General features: G+C 38.5%; 1 protein-coding gene across 3 annotated transcripts in view; it reads right to left on the minus strand.

The window, feature by feature from the left end:
• The window catches only part of RORB (RAR related orphan receptor B), a 173,029-nt gene that overhangs the window by 60,555 nt on the left and 91,614 nt on the right, over positions 1-20,860 (minus strand). The window contains exon 1 of one of the 3 annotated variants that reach the window (XM_075279055.1): positions 2,354-2,837. The exons of 1 other annotated variant lie outside the window; for it this stretch is intronic. The gene's annotated coding sequence lies outside the window, so the exon portion shown is untranslated. Of the gene's footprint in view, positions 1-2,346; positions 2,838-20,860 lie in introns of those variants that run through there. One more of the 3 variants, XM_075279061.1, reaches the window with a different exon arrangement.

Raw genomic sequence — 20,860 nt, forward strand, 5'->3', positions numbered from 1 at the left:
TTTGGCCATTGACCTTATGATGCATTACAGTAGGATGCTCACAGGTTCTCCTTTTCCTAATGTTACAGTGAAGACCATAATACCATCATTAAAACCAGAAGATCTTAAAACAGATAAAACACAAAATGTACAATCTACCACATATTAGTATTATGTATTTTTTTTCACATGACTTGGAATGGCATTGAGGGAATTTGGCATGTGGTTGGTGTCTACATTCTGCCATATGAATGCTGACCAGTCTGCAGGCGCCATGTTTAACTAGTTAAAGCTTCTCATTTATTTATTGAAATCTCTTGAAGGTGGGCCCATTAGTGACAGCCTCCCCTCTATGACTGTGTATACGGAGACATCTGTCATACACTGATAGGACCACCTCTTTGATTTCTTAGTATAGAAAGAGCAGAGATTTCAATAGACAAACAACATGTTATACTGAATCTTTTCTTGCACATCTTTATATCAACCTGCTCAGCTCCTCCTGCATGGAACCTACAGATTAAATAGCATTTTTTTTTTTTTTTTTTTAATGTAGATTGTGAGCACCATATAGAGCTCACAATGTACATTTTTTTCCTATCAGTACGTTTTTGGAGTGTGGGAGGAAAACCATGCAAACACAGCGAGAACATACAAACTCCTTGCAGATGTTGTCCTTGGTAGAATTCAAACCCAGGACTCCAGCGCTGCAAGGCTGTAGTGCTAACCACTGAGCCACTGTGTTGCCCCAATTCAATAGCGTTTTCAATGTGACACATGCCCTTTAGAATAGGTGCATTTCATGTTTATCTAATGCTAAACTATTTTTATGACTACCATATATACTCGAGTATAAGCTGAATTTTTCAGCACAGTTTTGGTGTTTTGCACAGTTTTTTTTTTTTTTTTTTTGGGAGGGAGGTCTATGACCATCCACAATAGTATTGTATAGAATCTCCCATAAAATATTGAAAAAAAGCTTTAAAAACAATATAATAAAAAAAATAAACTAAATAAAAGTTCTAAATCACTCCTTTCCCTAGAATACATATAAAAGTAGGAAATTACTGTAAAACACATATACATTAGGTATCCCTGTGTCTGAAAGTGCCCGGTCTACTGAATATAGGGTATCTGCAGTGCTCCTGTTCCATTGGGAAGGGGTTAATAGGAGCACTGCAGATACCCTATATTCAGCCAGACTGAATTCCAAGTGGGGAAGAAAAAAAAAAACAGTCCTCAAGCTCAGGGAAGGGGCAGACAGACAACCAAAACAACCTCTTCCCCTTCCCCAGCACCTACTACACCCCAAAACTCCTACCATTTTAATTTTTGAAATTTTCCAGTAGCTGCTGCATTTCCCCCCCTAGGCTTATACTCGAGTCAATAAGTTTTCCCAGTTTTTTGTGGTAAAATTAGGGGCCTCGGCTTATATTCAGGTCGGCTTATACTCGAGTATATACGGTAGTTATTATAATAATATATTCTCATGTACTGAGCAACATCAACTGATGAAACATACAACTACTTCCAATCCAATCTACCTCTTTTGCCTTGGTTCCTGCATATATTCTCTGTTTTTAAGCAGACGGAGTGCATATATATGCCACCAAACTCAAGGTAAATCAGATCATGTCTAGTAAGATAATCTCTGCTTTTTCATTAGCCTTTGCCAAATAATTGTAAAATTGGGTACATCATGGTATAACATTTATAATATTTCAATAAAGTTTACTCTGTGCTCCGAGGATGCATCCTATAAAATTAATACTTGGACGTAAATGCTATCCAGTAATCATGTTGCGTGATGTATGCGGAAAAGGAATTAATAGGATTCAGTTTGACTTTTCTACCTGCTCTGACGGAATGGACTTAGCCGAGATGATCACCTGATAGGAACTAGTGGGAAACATTTGACATTTCTCAAGAATTGTTCCAAATAGATTTTCCGCAATAAACTTATCGATTAGTCTAAGCTGAAAATCTATACGCTTCAGATCAGCAGTAATCCCTTTTACTTATATAACCACAACATAAGGTGACTTAACTAAATTAGAGTATCTAATATAAATGGACAGACCTTGTCTGATGTTTCACTCATCTATATGAACTGGAAAGACACTAAATATACTACTGGTGTACTTCAAGGTAAAAAGCTAAAAAAATCCAATAAAAGAAAAACAATTTACTTTCCACAATACAGGAATCACAGTGTCTTATGATCGGACATATATGTAGATGTTAACATGGTCAATGCCTATCACGTATGATACACAGATAGCATTAAGACCAAACAACCTGTATGCTGTGCCGCACTATGTGTGATAAATACTACTACAAAACACTAGCTACAACATGATAACTCACCACTCACATCAGATTTCAGCCTGAAATAGTTCTCACACATTTTGCCTTGGTAAAAGACTGAGAGGGAAATGCATTCCCTAACCCATCCAGTCCACACAATGCTACCGTATATCTTCAGGAGTCTATTAGACTGCATTAATGAGATTAAAGGAAAGGGATGTTAAAGGCATAGACTATTCCATTCCATTACGTAAGGAGGAGTGACAGCAGCGGTAAAGAGAAATCACAGGATTAGTTCTCCAGGAAAGGATTCTGAATTACTTCTTCCATTTGCTCTCCACTTAGCAATGATGATTAAAAAGGTCTATTACTAATACCACTGATATTCATTTAGAGTCATTAAGATGAAATTGTCATGATAAAATAGGGATATATTTCACCTAAGTATCCAAGGCAAATCTTTATGGTATCGTATTAGTGTTAAGGGAATAAACAAGTTTATGCTTATGGTCTGTAATGTTGTAAATCTTATTAAGTTCTGATGCATCCCCAAATAGAGTAGTTTAATGAAAGTAGTGACAACTAATAATTATTAGCTGAATTAGCTGACTGTCAACATATTACGTAACCTTTGATGAATTATCGCAACCTGAACATAGTCCACCAGGCTGACCCGTGGCTTTTGTAAGATGACACAAAGGTCATTTTAAGGGCCACATGCACTCTGGTAGCACTGTACTGTATCTCAAAAGATACAATTCTTGAGCAATGATTTACATCGTGCTTAATTCACCTTTCTGGCTAGTCCCAATGAATCAAATAAACAAACCTGTAAACAAGTGTATGAACTGTGGCTGGATAGGCGCAGAGTCACAACGTTTTAGGGTTGAGGCACAGTTACTCCGCTTTGATAACGGCTGGTCGGCTGCTAGCTCACCTTCCTTTGGGCCTGTGTGCCCATGAGCATATACAGGCCATCCGGAATGGAGGTGGGACCTTTCATAAGTCATCAGGAAAAACAACTTTATTTGCACCAGGTGAAGTTACCATCATTGACTGATGAATGTAGGGAGTCCTGTAATGTCTTTATTACTGAAAAGGAGTTGGCTGTATAAAATCATAAAACAACATATATTCCCAACCTAGTTGGATTTTATCACTCTTGTCTGGAAGGGAACCCCATAGCAGCAGGCTCCAATATGGCATGTATTAATGACCTTAAAAACTGGGTAGAGACCACATGCTGGTCACTTCTTACTACCTCATAATACTTATTTAATGTAGATATAAAACAGGCTGCCAAGATAATGGCTGATAGACTTGCCATATTACTCCTGAAACTAATTTCCCCAGTGGGCTTTGTGAAAGGAAGGTCACCTGTTTTGAACATCCAAAAATTTCTAGCAGTCCTGGATGCTGTCTAGCTGAACGCCTATCCTTCCCCAGTCATGGATAAGATAGAGTTTTTGGTCCCTTTTAGGTCGCTGGTATCGATACTACATAGCATGCCCAAGACGGTGTCACCATTCTTTATCTCATGGCCTATTGATTTACAGAAGGGAACCCCTCTTGTTTAACATCGCCATCAAGCCCCACTCCATGGTATTGCAGTCTACTTCCTGAATAACGGGTATTCTTCCAGTCTTATGATGAATGGTTACTATTGCGCTGTATGTGAATGACTTGTTGGATTTCCTTGGTGACTCTGTGAGAGATGTACCTGTATTTTTAGAATTACTCAAGTTGCTTGGCGAGGTCTCTGGTTTCAAGGTTAATATTAGTAAAAGCAAGCTTCTTGATATCTTCACCGGCTCTAACAAAGGGGAGTTGAGTGGCTTGGGAGTGAAGGTGACAAGGTACACCATTAAGTATTTAGGTAACAATATCGGTAGGTCTCTCTCCTCTTTATATGCTTTGAACTATCTCCTTCTCATTTCAAAAATGTTAGCTGAACTAAAGTGAAGGAGTCACCTTCCTCTTTCTTTGCTGGCATATTGTCACCTCATCAAAATGACAAGCTTTCTAAAACTTTTATGCCCACTCCAGACAATCCCCCTATTACTCAAAAGGGAAGATGTTAGTTAAGATCTCCTCTGCTTTATTGTGTTTCTATACAGAAAAACTTATGGTACCAAAGGACAAGGGAGGATATAACCTTCCAAATATCAGCATGTACAACATCTATTGAGAAACAGCCTAGGCAAGATTAATAACATTTCACACGATTTCAATATAGCATTAGAGTCAAATTTAGTATATCCATGGTCTCTATCATGGCTCCTAAAGATATACCTTACTAAGATAACTTGTCCTTTAAACTCAAGTGTTCTATTAAGAGATACTATGGTTTCTTGGTGTCTCAATAGAGAATGCTATTGTTTACCTTATCTACTCTCCAAGCATATGCCACTATGGGGCCATCCTGAATTTACACCCGGCATGGAGGGTGGGCAGGTTAGGAACATTAGGTAACTTAGGAGACTCAAAATCATCCATAGGTCAAACTATGGTTTGAATCTCCTGGCAAATCCCACTAGACCCGGCCACCATCTTGCCTCAAATGCAATCAACCAGGCATTCATCTGACTCATGGAGTCTGGACATGTCCCTCCACTCAAGAGTTATTGGAATGACTAGGAAGATCTGATTACCAAAAAGTGGCATATTACTTTCCTGATCACACCCCACCTGTTCTTATATCATGCCCAACCTGACACGATAGTCATTCCCCAGATTGTCTATATACTGATCTTTGTGGCCATAATGGTGTTACTTGTAGTTTGGAAAGGGTATAGAGATGATGTCCATTACATGTTTCTCTCTTATTTTTATATGTCATTTTGCCCTCTTTGACTATGCTATTTGCTTTGTAAATACCATTTTTGTCTAAATTTATCTGTATTACCGGTATGTTGTTTATTTTTTCTCCTTTTTTGTGCCATCGAAAAAAACAACATACTATGTAAGCCTTTATGACATATGTGGCTTCATAGGAACATTAGATAGTGAACACTATAAGGGTAACAACACAAAAGCCTTAACAAGTGTCATTTACCTAATGAAAACACAATAGAAAAATGTGTATAAAGAAGTTTATCTAATATTTCAGCCATCATTACTTTAAAGTCAGAACTATGCTCTAAACATATAATATTCTGGCATTCTAATGCACATCAGGTTTGCACCTTATAAAAATGAAAAATTATTAAATTTGATTATCTTTATACTATTCAAAATATAATATACTTAAATTTAATATGAACATAATAAGCAGTATATAAATAATATAGGTAATGTATTTCTTTTGTAACTCTACATATAATCACTGTAAAATAAAGCAGCCATCTATTGGGTTAAGCCGACAACAAGCTATCTCTGGTATCTACAGATACCTAAAATAGGAAGAAATATGATAAGGTCCAATTCACATCAAATTTGCGGTGTACAGCACAACCAACGTATGGGAAGAAATCAATGCTAGCATGGGGAGAATATACAAATTTTATGTCCATAGTTGGACTGAAGCCCAAGAACCAAGTGTTACAAAAATACTATGTTAATCACCGAGCTGCCCAATTCTTCAGCACAGTATTACATGTCACATATTATTTTTGTGATATTTACTGAACTATTATACCATGTCTGTAGTAATCAGTTTTGTAGCATGGGAGAAATCCAATACTAACATAGGAGGACGCACAAGTACCTTCCTTATGTTGTCCATACTTCAGACCCATGATCCCAATGCTGCAAAGCAACTGTACTAACCATCGAACAAATACATGTGACAGAGCAGGACATGTCAGTCTTTATGTTTGGGGCTAGCTCTGGAAATCACAGCGTTCTGGTGTGTGTATTTTTCTGTAATGTGTGGATGGGATTTGCTAGAATCCCATCCACTTTGGAGGAATTGTCAAATGCTGCATATTTTTTCCACAATGTTTCCGCCAAAGCCAAACCACAGCATTTGCACTATGTGCAACCACTGTGTCTGTACACTAAAAGCTGATTTTCTTAGCAGTAAGATTAAACTTGCCACTAACTCCCCCACGACAGCATATAAATTAGAACACATTTTGGTGGTGCTAGAATCCCTTTAAAGACATACAGTGATGTGTATATTCAACATATTCTATATATAAATGACTGACATTAAAATCAAGACCCCCTAAACTTTAGTAGATGTAAAAGTGAAGATAGTTTAACATTTCATAAAGCTAGAAAAGGTTACTTTTATTGCCTGTCTGTAGCTTTTGGTCAGCTAACTGGTAATGTTATTTTCTTTTGCACAATGTCCAAACAATTTCAATAGTATAGCTATAACCTTCTGAAATCTACAAAAAATACATCACCCAGCCTCATTTGCAAGGGTTGGATAACTGCTATACTGTATAACATTCTTGGTAATGTTACTGGGACATGTGACTCATGTAGACTGTGCTTACACATGACTTTTCAAGTGCCCTGGAGACCTACTGTATTCTCAAATAGACACATTAGAGCACTGCCGATTGACACCAATTACAGGATGAAACTGTAGGATTGCAGACACATCAACTGTTTCACATCTTACAACAACAATCACACTATAGAGAGGTTAGTTACTTCAGGCAATTGTTCACTCAGAACATAATACAAACATCTCCTAAAATTTATAACAATTGCTAACAACACAAATGTTCAATATCATTCTTCCACGGGTGTATGCTATTTCACGACAGAGTCAAAGCTACGATACTAGACTTTGCACCACCCTAAAAGTGACAGATGTCGCTATACTGGGGATTATTTTTCCTGTAGCTTGGTAAATTGTACCTTGTCTTTATGATATTTTGGAAGATAAAAAAAACTGACGGGAAAAATTAAATCGCACTAAAAACTGCTAAATTTTGCTTGGTCAATAAATTGATTATCTAGCTTTTTAAAATGAATTTAATATCCATTAATTTCATACAGGAAAGGACATCAAATGTAGATCAGCAGGGGTCTGATTGCTGGGACACCCCAGATTAGCTGCTTCCCTACAGTGCTCACTCGTCATGCTTTTATTAGTGACCATAGTGAGTATTAATGCATTGGTTGTCCTATAGTCCCAAATGGGTCAACTGCTATGGAGTATGTCCACTATTAAAAGTATGGCGAGCAACTGATCTGTGGGGGTCCCTTACTGATCTAAATTTCATGTCCTATACTATATAAAATTGATGGATATCACATCAATTTTAAAGAGCTTGATATTCAGAGTGTCCATTGATCATCTACAACTCAAGACTACCAATTTAAAGAGGACCTTTCATGTCCGTCGGCATATTCAGTTTTATATACCGCTAGAAAGCTGACAGTGCACTGAATTCAGCAGACTGTCATCTTTCCTGTTATGTGCCCCGGGGCAAGAGATATCAGTGGCGTTACCGATGCCCACTGTCATAAGGGCATTCCTGATAGTCTAGCTAGTCTGTGAGGAATACCCCCCCAACAGTACTGTCCATTGCCCTGTACTCTCAGAGGGGGCATTCCTTACTGCCCAGCAATGAAACTGAGCTGTGAAGAACGCCCTTCAGTACTGGTCTATGGGGGGGTGTTCCTCACTACTTCAGCATCATGGCTGGGCGGTAAGCAACGCCCCTTCTGACAGTACAGAGCTATGGATGAGTACTGTGTGTGTGTGTGTGTGTGTGTGTGTGTGTGTGTGTGTGTGTGTGTGGGGTGATCCTCACAGGCCCAGCTAGACTGTCAGGAATGCCCTTCTGACAATGGGCATTATAACGGGAACTAATATCTCCAGCCCTGGGGCACATAACGGGAAAGCCGACAATGCACTGAATTCAGTCGGCTTTCTAGCGGTATATAAAACCGCATGTGCCTGAGGACATCAAAGATCCTCTTTAAAACCCCACCACCTGGCCTGACTACTATCATATGGCCGGGAGCACAGGACAGAGCCATGAAGCAGCCATATAAGACCGGAAATCATAGAGGTTTGTGACATTAGCCTTCATTTTTACAATTTCATCGTACTATTACTGCTCTCCTCTGACTAATGCAATGTTTTTTCTTTGCCTGCTCATAGGAGAAATTAAGAAAAAAATTTGAAATAAAGCATCAGAGTAGCCCTTTAATAATTTATTGCACCTGCTGTTAACAGGATCTAGATAGTGAAACTGAAGTGAAGAGAACTGTACTGGCTTCATATATATTTTAAGCACAGAGCACTCTCACCAAAGAAAAATGCAGAAGATGGATTTGGTGGGATGCATACTTCAACATGTGAGGTTGTTAACAAAAGTGAAATGCCACAATGAATAACGTCTTTAAGCATGATGAGTAACTCTTTCATTTCTAGGAGACTTGGTAGTCAATTGTTCCAAAGCCCATGGCTTGTTAACAATGCTGCACCATGAAATGATTTATTAACAATAGCTATTTTGAACCAATAAATTTAACATAAAAATTAAAAAAAATACCATATTTTTGAATACTTGTCAGAAAAACCCTTTACTTTATACACATCATTGAGTCCAGAAATTGTGCAGGCAAGTAGGGTTTATGTCTACAAAATATTAGAAATTATATTCTTCAGGAATCAGTCAGATCTAGAGCAATAATCGGGGCATACATTGAGAAAAGGATTCCCTAAAGTTACTTCCTACATTGCTCCCCACTTCCTATTACCACTTCCTTTCCTGTTTACTTACATTGAAGAGTGTTAATAGACATAAAAAAGCCCTCAAGTTGAGGTTCATTCATAAAAAAAGGTTTAAGGGGTTCCCTATTAACTGCCACCTCGCGGGTTCTCCTTTACAGTGATGTAATATGTGTGTATGATGATTGATTGTAAGTAGAGATGAGCGAGTACTGTTCGGATCAGCCGATCCGAACAGCACACTCGCACAGAAATGAATGGACGTAGCTGGCACGCGGGGGGTTAAGTGGCCGGCCGCCGTCAAAGCGGAAGTACCAGGTGCATCCATTCATTTCTATGCGAGCGTGCTGTTTGGATCGGCTGATCCGAACAGTACTCGCTCATCTCTAATTGTAAGGACTGACTGTACAGCAAAATTGACCAAACACTAAAGGGGTTGTCCATGATAAAAAATAATCCCTATACTAATCTAAACACCTCCCTCCTACTTTTTAAATAACAATTAATCAAAAATGCATATTTATCCATATAATGGCCCCAGGGACATTTGCTGGTTATCTCGTGATGATCCGTTTCCCTGTTTCCAGAAAAGGAACATCACTACTACTCCCCCCATCCACTCCATCATACTTGCCTATTTTCCTTCCAGGCTTCCTCCTGCAGGACAACTCCTCCCTCTTTTCTGACTGCTGCCACGTGCTATAGTCCAAGCACTGTTCTGTAGCTGGCAATCCACCTCTACTACGCAGCTCCCATGCCTGCTCAGTAGAGATAGGTCATCAGCTGCAGAGCAGAGAGCAGTGCTGGGACTACAGCACATGGCAGCAGAATCAGAAAAGAAGGATGGGCCATCTCCCAGGAGGAAGACTGGAAGGAAGAGACGTAAGTATAATGGGGTCAGAAGTTGGGCTGAGTAGGTAGGGAAGGGCTAGTAGTGAGCAGGATAGCTAGAGAGACAGGGAAGGGGTGTATGGAAGGAAGGGAGGGAGAGAGAGAGAGAAAGTGGGGAGTGAGGTGCGAGAGAGTTAGTATGAAAGTTACATAGCAGGAAGTTGAACCTTCTAAACAAATGCAGAGGATACCAGCAGCTCCCAGAGACACCCATAAATCATTCAAAACACTGCTTAAAGTATATGGTTGTATTAATAGCACTAACAGGCATTTAAAAAAAACAAACATTTTTTGCCCCCCCCAAAAAACCTTTAATATTAGAGAGAGATTTTCACAGAACACTTTGTCACTCAAGTCTGACCTGTGTATTGTCTACAAGTGTGACAGAAGAGTTACATGGGGACATCATTTAACCCTGGTGCAATAGGAACTGAGTAGGACTGAATATTATTCATTGAAGTGCCTTACAGGTAATTGTATAATTCTATTTTATATATTTGAAGGCTTACATGAGAAAATGGCTCTGACCTCTTAAAGATATTCTGAAATGTATCAGCACATACATTGGTACTTGAAGATTTAATGATGTTGGAGGAGAGTCACTTTAAGTGCTACAGCTCATTAGAAACTGTGCCTTGCTAATACATGAAGAAGTGACAAAGCTGCTCACTAACATTCAGCTCCACACATGGCTGGTAAAGTCTTCCACTCATACTTTTCCTTTCTACATATTTGGGTGGAAGACCTTCCCATATACATATAAGGGTTGCAGTCGAGGAGCCTGGTGAAAAATTCATTTATATGTCTTTAACAATATCTATCCTGGAAGGGGTTGCCCGGTTCCAAAAGAATTTGTCATACTTATGTGGATAGGTCATCAGTATGACAATTCCTTACAGGGCTTCAAACTCCTTTAATAAAACCTTCTTGAATCTGAAAATACTTTTTTTTTATTTTTTATTTTTCTATTGAAAGCTAGCTATGGTGCTTAATGTGTTATATACATGTATAACAATGAAATGAAGAGTAGTTGAGGAAGAGAGGGAAGGACGGTCTCGAACTGTTTACTGAAAACAGTAATAAATATATTCAATTAAAATATATATATATATATATATATATATATATATATATATATTTGATTTCATTCTATTATACAGAAAAAAACATAGAAAACTTAAATCCCTTACCCACCTTTAAATAAGCTGAATAGTAAAGAAAATGAGTTAAAAAGAGGAGGATGAAATAAGAATTAAACAAGCAAATATCACAGTAGCCATATACACCAGACTTAGTTGACCTCCAGTTTGGTTAGCTAATGTAATGAAACCAATTCAACACACTATCATAATATACTGACAGTTTTGATAAGCTGCAATTCACACCTCCACCCCACAAAATGGCCACACATAGATGCAAATGGCACAGTTAGCACAGATCATGTTGCCTTGAGAAAAGGTGCTTAGCTTGTGACACACGTATCTGGACATATTCAGCAACAAAGAAAGTAAGGGTGGACACATGTGCATCTTGGTTTTGTCAGTTTGGTCAAGACTCTCAAGTCAAGGATTACAAGAATTTTTTTGAGCTATAGTAGAAAAACACTAGACTCATATGTGCCTCATATATGGTTCATAGGTGGTGTACATTTCCGGCATTATTTACTCTAGGTTTCTGTAATAAATGATACTAAATATGGCAGGGCTGATGTCCCTGCCCCCTGCATGCAACTTTTTCAAGAAAATGGCAAGGGTGGCACAGAAAAGAAAAAGCTTTTTTTTTTAATTCTGAGAAAAACCACAATTTGTGCAACACTTTGCATCTTTTTATGCAATTGTATTCCAGAAAACTGGTGTAGGAGACATAATAAATCTGCCCATTCACTTGATCTCATTGGAGCTTCGGCAGTGTGGACCATTGTAAAGACAACCAACAAAATAGTGGGCCATGAACAGTCATTTTTATACATAGGAGTGACATGAAAGAGTGAGGGCTAAATTGGAAAAATTTCCTAAAATACTGTATGTTAGGTATTTTCACCGGTTTTGATATAAACCTATAAACTTATCTGGAGATGAACGGCAAAAGATAAAGACGGCATAAGAAAACAAGATTAAGGGTAAGGCCCCACGTGGTGTCAAGCAGAAAAAAAAATGCTGAGGGAAAAACCACGGTGGCAGTGCAATGCGTTTCTTCCCGCAGTGCTTTAGACAGAAAGTTTGCAAAGTTCTCTGCCTACTTTCTGTTTCAATAATACCTATGGGTTAACCGCCGGTATTTCCGTAGGTGTAACTGACATGCTGCGAGTTCCAAAACAATGCTGTTTTTGGACATCGTGGCGTGTTCGCAGCACAGTTTTAAATTGCGGCATTTACACCACACGGGGTCCTGGCCTTCATGCTATTAATTTGGATTTGTTTATGCTGCATGTGTCTATTTGTGGCCACCCAGTGGCTGTGATGTGCACTGCAGGCTGACAAGGGTTTTATGGAAGGGTAAGGGTGGGCATATCTGTATATAGTTGTGCTGAAAAACGTCCATGAAAATGTATTTTATCAAGTATGGTATAAGCGGCATTAAACTGCTGATATGTCGCTAAATGTATTATTATCATTGATAACAAAATAATAGCGTCTATGTTCTTATGTCCTAGAATAGTTTCTGGTATTAGTATTTCATTCTTTTCCAATATTGAAAAGAATCATAGCTATATTTTGGAGGCAAAGACATGCTGATCTAAGACCTCTGTGTCCTAGATCCTAGAATACACTCAACCGCCTACCGGCAAATTTTTGTACACTCTTACAACTTTACCCTTTGATTGTACATTTTTAGACATACGTGTAACATGCACACAGGATGCAAAAAAAATGGGAAATGATTAAAAAATGTTAAAAATATCGAGTTTTAAGCCTAACAGGACTGAGTAGTCTTACTGTAGATTTATATAAGATGCTAAGCAGGAGAGCACATATAAAATATCCTTGGTTTTTGGTGTGTCTTTGAAGACTGGCATTTTTAAAAGAAAGCAGCACACTATTTAGCCCTTTTACTCTACTTTTCTTCTGTCCTTTGTAGATAATACCATTGCATAGACTTCCAACCCTTCAGAATGACAGCCGTTTTTCATAAGCGTACACTGCACAGGGAAGAAAAGAGGTTGGTGTCAGAGAATAAAAGAGACTAGGTCCTTTGGCCTGATGTTCATGTTACCCAAAATAACAGTGGATAACAGGGGAGGAAGCTCAAATATTATTTGAGGTGGGCAAAGTGTATTCACTGCTTTGATGCTTTCTGTGGCTTCAAATCTTTCATTTGTGTGGTTTTATAACTGAGATCGCCTTTTTTTGGAAGTAGGATAAGATATAGAAGAGCTAAGTAACATTCTTTAAAACCTTGCATTAATGTATATTGATACTAGGTTTTATATTAAACCTAAGCAAAACTTTATAACTTTTGCAATGGATCCTATATTGTGTGGGTTCCTTATAGTACAACATAATTATACTTATACAGATTTCATCACAGTAAATTATAATAAAACCTCATTTTTGGATTTCAGTGTTTATTCAGACTGGAAAACTGGAAAACTCAGTTTTAATTCCTATCAGCATAAACAAACTCATGTTCTGTCATTATGTTGACCAGTTGAACCACCAAAGAGGACACTTCATTCTTAAGGGTAAGTTCACATGGTGGAAAGTGAAGAGGATCACTTTCTAGCCGCAACAGAATGCCGATACATTGGGCCTAATCAGGAGGGAGTCTCGAGCCACGGAATCCCCGTGAAGATAGGTCAAGTCACATTTTTTTTCTGCTAGCTGAAAAAAAATCGCTAGCGCAAAAAAAACTGTGAGTGACTCCCATTGAAATGAATGGGAGGCGTTTTTGCAGGTGGATTTTGAGGTGGATTTGTGTCAAAATCTGCCTGCAAAAAACTCATTGTGAACTTACATTTAAGGACTCCTAATCTCCTAAGGTACCATGGACAAGGCAGGGATTCACCTGGTATCTTCAAAGGGACCGACCGCGCTTCCACAGGGTAGTTGAGTTAGTAGAATATCTCAATTGAAGTCACAATATACAGTACAACGTACATTTCGGGGTCGAACCCCTTTCTCAAGTGTAACAGGACTGGTACCAGTTTATCACCAAAGACGGGATCAGAGACCGGAGTCTTTGATTTTACTAAAGTTCTATTCCACCTACACTACAGTTACCAGATCTGCCATATGTAATGAACCGGGCACCTATATCATTACATGACCAGGATAGATTTTCAGTAACCAAATATAAAGACAGATTGGCATTTTAAGATAATGGTTTGCTTTAAGTGATTTTATTAACATTTGAATATCAGATCCATAAAACACAATGGGTGAGTTTAGTGAATTTTTCATATAGTATATCTTCAGGTTTCTCATTATCCTTTATCAGACATAAGCGATATGTTGAAGTGGAAAAGTAGTCATGTGCTTGTCCAGGGTTCCAGGTTGTAGCAGTGTGTCGGGACAGATTTTCATGAACTATATTGAATATTTATGTGAGGCTTAAGAATGTATTAGCAGTACATTATATGTATTTTACAAAAGGCTTGTACTGGAAAACATATTGGAGAATGATTTTAGAGTATGTTTGGCTTTCATTTAGCAATTAATAGTGAGAAGTCTTTTATGCTGTCATCTGAAGACCCAGACATTTCTACACCTCATCAAGCTAAACTTTTAATTGACGATTTGTAAAGACTAACGGGAAAATAATAGCTGCTTAAATACCATCAAGAGGAGAGCAAATTAACTTAACATAGAACAATGAATAGGTAATTACAAAATGTCAATCCTTGTTTACTTAATGGAACCCAAGCAGAAAATAAAGTAGGTGATAAAGAAGTGCATTTGGAACAGAACACGGTGTCATGATGTACAGATACAGCAATTAAAATGAATCAAGTCAATGAAGAAAAGACGCAACGCAAAGATGCAACACACAAAGCCTTCTGTAAAAAGGAAAATCAATTTAGGTTCTATAGGTTACCGATGTTGATAGACGTAAGAAGCTCCTGAATTTAATTGTTTCACACAACAAATCTGAGGATGAAAACATGGATAATATATAACTGAAGGAGTCACATGAGTGTGGTGAAAATCTAATAAGAGGCCCATGCCCACTTATATGACCCTTATTTGACTGAATACAAGGCAGTACTTATAAGCTTCAAAGCCAGTAGTTAAAATAAAATGATCACAAGGAGAGCATTTATAGACTGTACCGCTATCGGAGGGCAAGACATTACAGCGATCTTGTCTTTTGATTATTCCGGAAGAGAATCAATATCTTAGAATATATTTTAATGTCAATATTTATTTATGTAAAAGAAAAATGAAATACACTGAAATATCTATAAAAAAAAAAAAAAAACAAAAAAAAAACAACAACCGCTTTTACCCTTTTTCCCTTATCCAGGCCAGATGTCTTGCAACAGTTTATATAAGGAACATCTCCTTTAAGAAGGTGCCATCTCTTTTAAGAAGACCATTCCTCTGAGAAACCACATTTCAATGCAATTTGTGTGAGGCTTAATCTGCTGATTTTATTAAACATTATAGTTAGAAAAATAAGTAACGGAAAGTAAAACTGTTCAACTGTTTAGTTAATTTTTTTAATGTTAAACATATTTTTAAGAATTTTAGATTTTTTTTTACATTTTCTATGCTTTTATCTTTATTTTATAAAAATCCAACTGTGGCCACTACGCCCAAAATAGTCGGCTTCTTCCATTTTCTTAGACAGGGACCTTGGGCCACACATGAAGCAGACTGTATTGACTTCTATGGTAGCGTTTTCTAGGTATGTTCTGGTCTCTGTGCAAAGTTCATTGTGCAGATAGGAAAGTAGATAAGCTGTGAAATCACCTAGAATGACTGGTGGATTCTGTGTCTTAGCTACAAATATATTATTTGGCCTCCTTTTTTTTACTGTCCATATATACTAATCCGCAATCTGCAAAAGACTTTTAAGGTCTCCTACACTTATCTGTGCTGCAAATGCAGACAAAAATAGGATCCGCTTCAAAAATTGTGGTCCTTGGGCACATGGCAGCAGCGACAACGACAATTACGGATAAAAACTACAATTGTGTGCAGGAGGCCTAATTGTGTACTGAGAAATGAGGTGGCTGCTGCGGAGCAGCAAACATAAGCACCTACTTTGGTTTATTGGTTAATGTGAGGACTGCAGAAGTTTTAGGATTAAAAAAAAAATAAAACATTTAATGGAAAATTAACATAAAAACTTCCTTCAACCACTTCCCACATTTTTCGATTTTGACTCCCCACTTTCCAAATCCCATACCTTTTTTTATTTTTCTGTTCACACAGCCATATAAGGGCATAATGTTTATGGGACATCTAATTGGAAAGCTCAAAAAAAATTCAGAATTTGGTAGAGAAAACTGCGTTTGTGTGACATTCTTATGGGCTTTGTTTTTACTATGTTCACTTTTCAGTCAAAATTATTAAAATTTTTATGAAAGACGAAACAGCTACAAACAGTGGTTCGATTATTTTATTCTTTTTCCCTGCTACGACGTTCACTGTACGAGAAAAATATTTTTAGAAGTTAATAGAGGCAATGTTTTTGCCTCTATTAATGCCTAATGTGCATGTGTCTCACACATTATTTTTAGCTTTTATATGTGTTCTAGGCAAAGGGCAGTGATTTGAATTTATCTTTCTCCTCAATTTTGTTAAATTTATTTTTCTTTGTAATTAGACCCCTTAGGGGACTTGAACCATAGTGACTCTGTCCAATAATACAATACATTACAATGTTAACACATTGCGATTCATTGCAAGTTGCTGGCAATTCTATTACAGGCTGCATAGAGCAACCTGTAATTTTCACATAAGTCTGGAAGCCTTCAATAGGCTCCCAGTTGTCATGACAATAGATCGCTGGCCCAGGATCTCGATCTGGTGCCTGGCGATCCATAACAAAATGGTGGTGCACAAAAATGGCCAGATTCCTTAAAGAAGACCTTTCACCACCTGGGGCACATAGGCACACTAGGCGGTAAGGAACACCCCCTCTCACAGTACAGAGCTATAGACACTGCTGTGAGGAAGGGTGTTCCTGACTGACTGTCAGAAATGCCCTTCTGACATTGAAGAGCTACGGTACTGGCACTGATAGCTCTTCACCAGGGGCACAGAACGTGAAAGCTGTCGGCTTTCTAGTGGTGTATTACACCGCATGTGCCCTAGGTGGTGAAAGGTCCTCATTAATACCCACAATTAGTGCAGGAACTCATTGTGGGCATTAGCGTCGGGTTTATGTTGTATAATACACAGATAACATCATAGTCAGGCTGAATGAAGGCGTTACTAGTGGTGGACATCACTTCCATTCACTACAATGGGAACACCAGAGATAACATAAGTAAAGCACTCAGCTTTCTCCGCTGCACCCATTCACTTCAATGGGACAGCCAGATATAGCTGAGTTCTATAATTTGGCTATTTCTGGCACTCCCATTGAAGTGAATGGGAGCGCTGTCCACAACGAGTCACTCGTACATTCAGTCTGCGTGCAAACAGGCTTGATGTGTAGTGTGGGAAAGGACCTTCTGTTTTTGACTCATGGCGTTACCCCTTTAATAACACGTGAGTTTATATTCCAGCGAAATGCAAAGGGTAGTAAGGGGAGTAAGAAGGGGTATAGATGTACAGTAAAAGCTAGAAAATGCCATGTGTTTGTAACAACCCACTGTTACTTATGTCCATGCGTGTTTGTCTGTAAATGTATCTATCTAGTAATTATATCTCAAACAGCTTCCCCAAGGCAGTATATCTGATGGGCGTTAAGTATAAACTATTCACCATTACGCTGCAGTAGTTATGTAACTTGACAGTCTGTCTGAATGTACTTACTTTCCTCTTTATCTACACAAGGGATCATCAATAATGGATGCTAATACAAATTGATTGAATTGTACTTGAGAAAGGTTTACGTGTTATCAGAGTCAGATACATAAATACTGTAATACTGTTTTTAACAGCAGTAGAATACAAATCGTGGTAGCTTCCATAGCTGGGACCAGACTCTATAGGCTGTTTGTTATAAGCATATAACAATACTTGATTCTGTAGCATAAGATAAAACCCATGATGTGTGGGGGTCATTTGTGATGGTCACCGAGTACAAAATCTGTCGGATTCAGAGTTACTGCAATATTTGTGTGTTTTGACAGGCTCTATACCCAAGAGAATGGCTTATGTGCAAACATTAAGACAGATATACTTGCCAATCTGTGTTTCTGTTCCATCAGTCGTGTTTATGGCTCTTCATATTTCAGCGATGGATTTGTAAGTCTATTTAAATAACTAAATGTGGAGAAAAGCAGACATACCTCTAGAGCTTCCCTCTAAGAATAAGATGCTGCAGGACTTAAAGCAACATCTAATGTAGCGATACTTGAAAGAAAGAAATTCTTTCCATCTTCCTATTCTGTTTAGGTTTAATGTGAAATCTAAAACCATACAAGTAAAACTATTGTACTTGGTTACTTAGATGTGATGATAAGGCGGGCAAAGGCGATAGAAGTAGAGATAGCATATATAACTGCAATAGACATAGTATTACCAAAATAATTTTAGATAATAAAACATTTTTGCTAAATATTGTAAGTCAATGAGCAAAGATAGCGAGAAAATAGCTAACACCCCTGTTATCATTAGGCTATGACACTACATTCATCCAATTCATTTACACGTTAGCCCAACTTTAATTCAAAGCCGTTGTTGACTCTATGCTAACCATGGCCATAGTAGCTTTCTTCTGGACAACAGATTTCTCAGTTGGAATCTCCCCTTCTTTGCAGTAGCCATCTACTCTCCTCACTTTCATTTTCTGGAATGTGCTATGTTAGACAAAGAAAACAGTTTTCAAAAACTCTGCAGTTTATGGTGGTTATATTCAACCTCTCAAATTAGTTTTTAATAGTTATTCAATAATGACCATTTGAGAGAGGGTCATAATATAGAAAACCATGCCACCAATTACTAACCAGGGAGTAATGTAATGTACTTTATTTAAAGGGATTCTACCATTAAAACCTTTTTTTTTGTGGATAAGATGTCGGAATAGCCTTTAGAAAGGCTATTAATTTCTTACCTTTAGACGTGGTCTCCGCTGCGCCATTCCGTAGAAATACCAGTTTTACCGGTATGCAAATGAGTTCTCCCGCAGTGATGGGGGCAGGCCCCAGTGCTCAAAAAGTGATGGGGGAATCCCCACCGCTGCCAGAGAAGTGTCTCCAAGCGCCGCCTCCTTCTTCATCCGCAGTGTCATCTTCAATATCTTCTTCTGGCACAGGCTCGTAACCTCTAGGCCTCAGGCCTTAGGCAGAGTAGACTGGGTAGGTGCACAGGTCACAGGAAAATGGCCGCTTGCACAGTATTGTTAGCGGCCATTTTCCAGTGGCCTGTGCACCTGCACAGTCTGCTCTGCTAGAAGTTACGAGCCTGTGCCGGAAGAAGACATTGAAGATGACGCGGCAGACGAAGAAGGAGGCGGCGCTGGAGACAATTCTCTGGCAGCGGTGGGGACGCCCCCATCGCTGTTTGAGCGCTGGGCCTGCCCCCATCACTGCAAGAGAACTAATTTGCATACCGGTAAAAAACGGTATTTCTAAGGAACAGCGCAGCGGAGACCACGTCTAAAGGTAAGAGTCGAATAGCCTTTCTAAAAGCTATTCCGACAGCTTTAATGATAGAATCCCTTTAAACATGTTTCTGTTTTTTTTTTTCCTGAAAAATACCCTATAAAGTTCCTACCACTAGGTGCTTCCCTTCTTGCTAATTTGGTATTCACTCCCTGTTACTAGGGATACTCCATCTTTTGAAAATAGCAGGGGGAAGGGCTCTGCTCATAGCCTCTATGGGTCAATACACATCTTCCTTTGGCTGTACATTGTGCAAAGAGGAGTGTCTCACAGATTAAAGTACATGTAAGAAGAATCTACCTACTTTTATATACTTCTGACTAGCTGCTTGTGGTATTGCTGATGGGATGTTAGTCATAGACAGCAAGCAGCTTTCCTAATTGTGTTCAGATGTCTCTTTTTCTGTGTCCGGGATTTTTTAAGCTGCATTAGAACCTGGATTTGGAGTTTTATAACCCTGAATTTCCTATATTGAGGTCACTTGGGCTTCTCTCAGCTATTTATTTGCAATTTCAAAGCTACTTTTGGCAGAATTACAAGAAAAATAACCAGTAATAGTAATAATGTATGAGGAGGGCATACTGTTCTGCATAGTACATGCCCCCTGCATTAGAGAGAAATGCAAAATGTACTGGAGCCATAATAGGGCTATAGCAGCAGAAAAACCAATGGGATACCATGTATAAAGGCTTATACATCCAGAAGATAGATTGTTTATCAAGACCCTAAGGATTTTTTAACTTTGGATGAAAACTGATATCCTGATGATATTCTTTAAGATGACATATGGTCAGCCTAAAGGGTCAGTCCAATCAAGACATCTCCATTTCCTACTGCAATGGTGGTAATATAGTATTGTATGAGCAAGAGCCATTGCTTCCAGTAGCCAAAGAGAGCCGCCCAAAATGGACCCCTCTTTTTACGACATTCATATATCTTATGAACTTGTGAGGGTAAAATCATAGAATGGCCACATTCTTGGGACCAATATATCTCTTGGAAAAACCGCAGCAATCTCCGACTCCCTTAGGTACTGGAGATATGCACTGTGACCACTTGGTCGAGTAGTGCTGGGGATGGCGGGAATAAACCCAGATAGAGGCTCACGTTCTACTGGTATACTGGTATACGGCTGATCAGGTGCACCAAAACCATACAGATTCAGGAGATGATAGGAACTACTGGGAGTTAAACTTCCCCCCCACCCCAAAAAAAAAAAAACGGGACTTGAACTCCTCACAAACACACTGGGTGCACTGTAATACAAAGTATAAAAGGCTTTATGGGAGATAATGCGTTTTGGGGTATAAATTGCTTAC

The sequence above is a fragment of the Leptodactylus fuscus genome, chromosome 1, assembly GCF_031893055.1.
Source record: "Leptodactylus fuscus isolate aLepFus1 chromosome 1, aLepFus1.hap2, whole genome shotgun sequence".
Classification (NCBI taxonomy): Eukaryota; Metazoa; Chordata; class Amphibia; order Anura; family Leptodactylidae; genus Leptodactylus; species Leptodactylus fuscus.